This window comes from Chiroxiphia lanceolata, chromosome 1 (genome assembly GCF_009829145.1).
Source record: "Chiroxiphia lanceolata isolate bChiLan1 chromosome 1, bChiLan1.pri, whole genome shotgun sequence".
In the NCBI taxonomy this organism is placed as follows: domain Eukaryota; kingdom Metazoa; phylum Chordata; class Aves; order Passeriformes; family Pipridae; genus Chiroxiphia; species Chiroxiphia lanceolata.
The window spans coordinates 78,168,573-78,176,838 of NC_045637.1; positions in this window are offsets into that span (position 1 = coordinate 78,168,573).

An 8,266-nucleotide genomic window follows, 5' to 3' on the forward strand; every position below is an offset into this window, starting at 1 on the left:
TTAGGAGAGATGAATACTGAATATACCTCTTTCCCTTCTCATATATAACTGTTTCTTCCTTGTCTAGCAAACTAAGGAGGCAGCAGAGAGTCACACTTTTCAGCCATTTTCAACACAGATGTAAGTCAATACTGGAGCATCATCTATTGGCATAGACCAACCCTTTGTTATGAATGTTCTGCTTCTTCTTCAAAGTAAAGGAGTGACAACCTTCCTTGTCAAAGTCAAGCTGGTGTATAAGTTTTTTTATTATCCAGTTGCTCTCAGTGCAGTTCAGTTTAAAACAAGAATGTAAACAATGGTCAAGTCCCTTTGATACATAAATACTAGGGAGTGGAACAGAACAGGGAGAGGCCACAACACACAAAATTTTAAAGGGATGTAAAACTAAAATGGATGATCCTTTTACATATATTATCAATACAGATGCAGGAAATAATGAAATTAATTCAAACTATTGAAATTAATTTCTTTTCATCAGTCAAGGAGGTTTAATCATACTATTTTTATAACAATATAAGATCTCATTTTACTTTTAATTTTGTTGGAGTATGCTAGAGAAGGGTCAAACATGCCAATCGGTATGTAGGCAGCAGTTGTTTCAGACAGTTCCAAATATTTTATCTGTTTCCTGGTCTTTATCTTTCTTCAGAAATTGGTCAGGGATCAGAATTTATACTGAGCACTGTGCTACTCCATTAGGGTATCTCTGAAGTTAATCCAGAGTCATGTCATCATAATTTAGAGCCAAAAATGCTTCACTATGCTCTCACAGATGTTTTAAAAGGTCAGAATTCTCCATTCACTTATAAGAAATGTTGTCATTCTAATTTATGCCAATAAAGGCCTTTTTATTTCCATCTTCCTAGTCCTATGCCCTACAATAAGATTCTCTTAGAGGTGAATTTATTAAGTAGTAATTTATGCTTATATACTGTTGTAGCTGTTGACCTTCAGTCTTTCACTCAACATGTTAAGTCTGAATTACCAAGTAGTACATTAAGTTTTATGGTGATTCATTCTTCAGCCATAGTGGTATAGGTGAGGGAAGGACCTAGATAATATCATCACGGTAAATAACTTCTCTAAAGGTAAAATAACTGCATTGTTACAGTGAATCCTTACCATTTCCTTATAGAATTTTATGCATATAGAGAATATAAGAAAAGATTTGTTGAGAATATAAGAAAATATTTGTTCCAGTGGTGAATGAAAATGTAAAATAAAATAAAATCTTTTTGTTTAAAGCTGATATTCCTGTTTTGATCCCATCTAGAAATTGAATACTTATCAGCATATTTCCACATGGGAAATACCTTCCATTTTATATGCATCAATAATAAATTTTTTTCTTTTTTAAAAAGCGTGTTACTACCTAGGATTTTTATTTGAGATGCATCTTCATTCTCAGAACATAGACTTTCCACAGGAGCTACAAATATTTGTATAACATTCTGGATTTTAAAAGGATCGCCATAGGAATTTCTTCACTACTGATTCTGGAAAACTGTACTTCCTGCTATCTTATGTTGAATTATTTTGCTTTTATATGTTAAGTTTCCTGAAGTGAGTGATTATCTTTGATTTATTAACTGCATCTCCAAATATGGTTTACTTCATATCTAGATTTTTTTGTTTGTTTTATATGTTTAAGCATAAACCAGATTCACCAGGGACTACAGTACTTTAGGACGTATAGAATACAGGATACTGTTACAGTGTCTGTAACTGTTCTCCTATATGGACTTTGGGAAGCTATCATGGACTACATTTCCTCCTTCTAGATATCCAGTAAAATTAGCAACAGGGCCCTGAGAGAGCCAACAGGCTCTGCAGCCATTCTCCACTGTGGATTTAGCTACCTGTGCTTCAGGCTAGCTCTGACCTGGTGCAGTTGGGGAACCCTGAGTCTAATTTCTGGGCAAAAGCTGTGAGAATAAAAGGTTTGCACCCATCTCGTGGGAAGCTAAAGTGGTCAGACTTTTTCTTGAACTGAGCTATGCTGTGACTGTGCGCTTCATTTTCCCAGTCTACTGTCTCGATTGTGCAGACTGCCCCAGAACTTTTCTCATTGCTGTTACCTCTCCTGGATGTCACCAGACTGCTGGACTTGTTGGGGTGTGATGAGACTGTACCCAGTTGGGAAAAGGAGGTCATGGTGGGCATTTCTGTAGCCCTTTGCATGAATTAGAACCAAGTTAGCACAGCTATTAGCATAAACCTTGGAGCTCTACCAAATTTTTGCTTAAGCAGAAGAGACAAAATGTGACCAACACCTTCTTGGCAAACATCAGAATGAACCTTGAATAGTTTCTGTGTGTTCAAGAAAATAAAAAGCTGAACTATACTAACAACCTGCCGATCCTCAAGTGTAAACATGAAGAGAAGGGTCCTGATCATCTCAGTGATGGTACCAACAATGGCAACAGTCCATGAGAAAACAACAGCATAAGCTGAAAATGCTAGTCACCAAGGAAATATTCTCAACTCAATCACATAACTGAAGAAACTAGAGAAATTTAAGACATACTCCAAGGAGGGAATGTAGAGGGAATCTAGAATAAAGAAGAACCTGAGAAACTTTGGGGAAAACCAGGGAGCCGCATTACCTTGCCCCAGGTACAGGGAGCATCCCTGCAAAACACATGGGGAGCCAGGGAACAGGAGAGGACTCCAAGGGACTTGCAATTGCACACACTGCATCTAGAATAGAACCTGCAACCCAGCCCCTGTTGGTGTACCCCATGTCTGTAAGTGTTACACAAATCCACCTAACTTTTCTCCTGGCCCACATCATCTCTGCTACAGAACAGGGAAACCATGTAATTTGTAAAACTGTGCATGTATCTGTAATTGAAGTGTTTTGGTGTTCAAACCCATTTAGTCTCCACAGTGTCATTTAGTTTTAAACCACAACACACCCTTGGCTCCTGCTTCCTCTCCTCACAAAGAGAGGAAGACTCTCTCCTTCCCCTGACAGTTTAGGTGTTTGAATTCTGAGGCAATGTTAAAATTTCTGCCATAAGTTTCAATTATACCAATGCAGCATGTTCCTGGCATATGTGGAGGCTTTCTCTGGTATTATAAAGCAAATATCCCATCATAATAACTATTCATAGTATTTCTATTTGTTCTATTTGTGTGCTCTTTTATTTTACCCTACATGGTCCTGATTATTTTTTTTCTTCTTGTCTAAGTCCTATATAGCTGCCATAATGCATGAAAAAATTTTGTTGTTGTCTAGAAACTACTGTAATTATATAAGCTGTTTTGCCACTATGAATCACTGCTTCATGTTGATAATTTTGTTATGTGTGTAGGTTTTGTTCTGAATTTTAGAGAGATGTATATTTTACATGATTAGAGGACAGGACCTGAAATGGGTAACTCTTTATATGAGTAGAAGGAAATAAAAAATTATAGTGATGGTCATGAGCGTTATTAAGCTAGTTTCACTGGGAAAGATCTATGGAAGAACCTCCTTATTGCTGTGTCTTCCATTTCCACATACATAATTATTCTCCCTCCTACCCACTTATACGGAAATGATTACATGAACATCATCTTGTTCCTTTATCCATGTAAGTATCAGTGATTTCAGCAATTATGTTTTATGTAATTATGAAAATCTGTTATGATAGTGATCTACCTGAAAATGAAGCAATAGTTCAGGATACCTTTGTGAGCATCTCATTGTCAAATGCTGACAAGTCTTCTAATTCAGTTACTCTGTATTCAGAGTACAATACAATGCAAATAACAATAGAATTGTTATTGTCTTGTACATGAATATGCAGTGGTTCATCCAATTTAAAAGTTAGATTTACATTGGAAAGGTTTATGTTGGGCTTCAGTGGAAGCATAAGAGGATTAAAAGTATTATAGAATTAGGGAAATGTCTCTCCTTACCTCAAGGCTTGTGTCTCCCAGGAACAGATAATATTTTTTATTTTCTTTTTATAGAAAAAATGGGGAAATAAAGAAAAATATTAAGGAATAGTAACAATTATTATAATAAATATAATAATAATATAATAAATTGTATATAACTGAGATGACTCAGATTTGATCAGATATATCAGTGCACTTGCGAAAGAATAATAAATTACCTGAGTACTTAATCTAAATCTTCTTTATAGCTGTAGAATCAGTTTTCTATGAGCTTTGACTGTAATTATCTAATAAGGGCTGGAGGAATTTGTGAGCTATGTAGAATCAAATGTTTCAAGTAAAGTATAAGAGAAAAAGTTCATCATGTTAAGACTTACAATGAACATCATAGTTTTTCTCAAATATCTAAAAAGTTTTCTTGGTCTCTGAAACCAAGCATAGTAATACAGTAGCTCCCTACCCAAATTCCCCCTCAAATCCTTAACAACTTCAGTAGACTAGAATTCAGTAAAGCCTTTGACAATGTATCTCACAGAATCCCCCTGGAGAACTGGCTGCTTATGAATTAGACAAGTGAACTGTTTGCTAGGTAAAAACTGGTTGGACGGCCAGGATGAGAGAGTGGTGATGAATGGAGTTAAATCCAGTTGGTAGCTGGTCACCAATGGTGTTCTTCAGGGCTCAGTATGGGAGCCAGTCCTGTTTAATATCTTTACTGATGGTTTGGATGTGGGGATCAAATGCACTCCGAGTTCACAGACAACACCAACTTGGGTGGGAGTGTTGATCTGTTGGAGGGTAGGAAGGCTCTTCAGAGGGATCTGGAAAGGCTGGACCAACAGGCTGAGGCTTAATAAGGCAAAATGCTGGGTCCTGCACTTGAGTCACAACAACACTATGCAACGCTGCAGGCTGAGGCAGAGTGACTGGAAAGCTGCCCAGCAGAAAAGGATTTGTGGGTGTTGGTCAACAGCCAGCTGAACATGAGCCAGCAGTGTGTCCAGGTGGCCAAGAAGGCCAATGGCATCCTGGCCTGTATGAGCAATAGTGTGGCCAGCAGGACCAGGGAAGTGATCTTCCCCCTGTACTTGGCAATGATGAGGCCACAACTTGAGTCTTGTATTGAGTTCTGGACCCCTCACTGCAAGAAAGGCATTAACAAGTTGGAGCATATCCAGAGAAGGGCGATGGAGCTGGTGAAGGGTCTGGAGTACAAGTCTTATGAGGAGCAGCTGAGGGACTTGGGGTTGTTCAGTCCAGAGAAAAGGTGGCTCAGGGGAGATGTTATCACCCTAAAGAATTATGTGAAAGAAAGCTGTGGCAAGGAGGGGATGACCTCTTCTCCTAGGCAACTAGAGATAGAACAAGGAGTAATTGCCTCAAGTTGTGCCAGGGGAGATTCAGTTTCAATATTAGGAAAAATTTCTTCCTACTTAATCACACTGGAAGTGTGATTAAATATTGGAATGGGCTGCCCAGGGAAGTAGTGGATCACTATCTCTGGAAGTATCCAAAAACCAAGTAGATGTGGCACCTTGAAATATTGTTTAGTGGGTATGGTGGTATTCAGCTGAATGTTGGACTGGATGATCTTGGAGTTTTTTCCAACTTTAATTATTCTATGAAAATTGAGATGCTGAGTGGGGAACAGATGTGGGAACTCAGTGCTAAAAATTGTAGTTATTATCACTGAATGTTCATTTTTTAGCCACCAAAATACCTTTATTGTTGTGAATTCCAGCTTGCTAGTAGAATCAAAGTTAACAAAGAAGCCCTGTTATGGAATGGAAAGAAATGCATTATCACACCATGCTTTTTTAGGTTTTATTCCCTCTGATAATTTCTAGAAGACAGTTGTGTAATGTTTGTTTAGAGACTCAGCATCTAATCATAGTGAAATATATCAAACTCCTTAGTAATTTTAATTCAACATTGTTGAGATCATTCTCCCTCTAGAAAAATGTAGCTTAGCTGGTGTTGCAATAAAGGTTTTTAGTGAAGTAATTTTTTATAAATCTCATGGAAGTTACATTTGAACTAATGGGTAGTGTAGAGCTGTGATTCATTTAAAAATATATGAAATGAAAGTGCACTTCTCCAAGGAAAGCATACCACTGGCTTTGAAATGGGTTAAGCTGCTATGTTTCAAGGCCTTTGAACACTCATTTCAATTTTTTGTACAAGTTATTTTTTCATAGAAAAGGATTTTGAATTAGGCTATACTTAAAAAAATTTCTATGTTTTACAACAAGTAAGATATGTTAGTACTACTATGTTAGTAGTAGAAGGAGTTTTAAATTTATATATTTTTAAATTGCTTAAATTGAATCACACATGCACTTGAAATGCCATTCTGCAAGTCCTTTATTTCGTGAGTGAAATAAAATGTTACTCTACATTAATTTACTTTTATTTTCTAGCTTCAGCAATGCATTTATTTGTCACAAGACCCTGATTATATTTTTACTTTAAGGGTAGATGAACTTCTAGAGTTCACCCAGGGTTCATATCTTCTACATGAGTATAAGCACCTTTTAAAAATTGTGCTTCAGTAGTCTTTGACAATCTTGATGGTATCTTGAAGAAATTTCAGAAATCTTATGCATGCCTAGAACTTCTTTGTTAGTCATTTGAGAAGATTCATGGACTAGATTAGGTGGTCACAGACAATTAAATGATTAACACCTTTGCAAAAGCAACAGTTTCTCTCAAGGGCCATCCCTGGCGGGGTCTCTCCTCCACTCCTCCCCTCCTGCCCTCCTCCCCTCCTCCCTCTCTGCTCTCAGGGCTCACAGGGCTGTTTCTCACCCGGTTCCCCTACCCCCCGCTCTCTCCCACCCGCCCGTGGCTGAGGGGTTCAGCTGTGCCCTGCGCTGGGGCCACTGGAGCCTCTGGAACAGGTGGGGTCTGGGTGGGGCAGCCCTGGATGCTCCACACAGGGGCCACCCTGGCAGCCCTGCCTTGCCAGAATCTGAGCTTTGGCAGCTGGTACAACAGCAAATACGGAACTTCAGTTGTTCTGAAAATCCAAGTAGACTGATTCAGCTACCTCCTATCACGGCCCCGAAAATACCACTAGCCTAAACTGTCCTTGTTGGACCTCCTCCGGAGCTCCCACTGACCCATCCCAAAGCCCAGGGCAGCCCTGTGGTGATCCCAGCCCTGCTCTACCCACTCACAGACCTATGTTCCAGCCTGGCCTTCTGGATCTCTTTCCCCACATGGTGTGGGGCGCACCAGTTCTAGTTCCATTTCCGTCTGAGGAACCATTTCCGATGGCTGAATGTGGATAGGGAAGGGGAAAACTCCAGCGCCAGGGGTTTCTTCAGGTCCTGGACGCTGGAGGGGAGAGCTTGCTCACCCCTCCCCCCACCCACGCTGTCCCATGGCAGCCAGAGAGACAGCACACGGGACTTGGAGAGGAGACGAGAGACAGTTTATTGTTGGGGTGGTTACATTTATAGGGTTTAGGAGGATTCACAGAGTAACCAATACCGGTTGCAGGAAGGGGTTAACAACCAATAGGAAGGGGTTAACAAAGGCCAATGAGAACACCTGAGGACATCTTCCCAGGACACTCCTGAGGGAGATAAGAGTCCTTCACAGAGGGTGTCGGGAAGAAGGAGCAGTGACTTCGCAGAAATACAAAAAGCCATTTTGAAATATGTTTAGACCACAGTTTCTCATATACTGTGGATCTACTGCCACATGGCCTCAGCTTGTCCCCATCCCCATGGAGGTGCCCAGTGCCTGGGTCTTGGTCTATCTCTGTGCCTCCTGACTCCCCTGTTGAGGGTGGTGAGATGGGTCCTGACTGCAGGTCCTGTCCTGATGGACACAGGGGAGCCCCAGCACTGCTGGCCTCAGGAGCTGATAGTGCCTGTGATAAGGACAAAAGATCATCAGGTCTTTGCAGTATATCCTCCCCCCCACACACACCCTCTCCCTTACAATTGCCTTTGATAGGCAATGTGGTTTGTCCTAAGATAAGAACACCAGGTGGGAATTGCAGGAGGAACTGTGGTGTGCTCACATAACTAGTACATTCCAGAGATGGTAGAGCTGTGATGATTTTGACTGAGTTCAGTACACATCAGCCTGCAAAAAGGCAAAAATTACTGCTTGCAGAAGAGACTGGGTCAACTGGGATAACTGGTCTCCCAAGGTTGCAGGCAGCTTCCAGGTGGATCCCCTGTCCCTAGCAGGGACACCTGCAGGGTATGTGCAGCCCGAAAACAGGGAACACTTGCTTTTGGAGGATGAGTAAAAGTGCTAAGATCTGGCCAAATATGAAAATAAAATTCTAAAGTACCTTCATAAGTGCTTTGTTGTGCATTCTGTAAGGCCAAAGACTGAAAACCTGTATGCCTCTAGA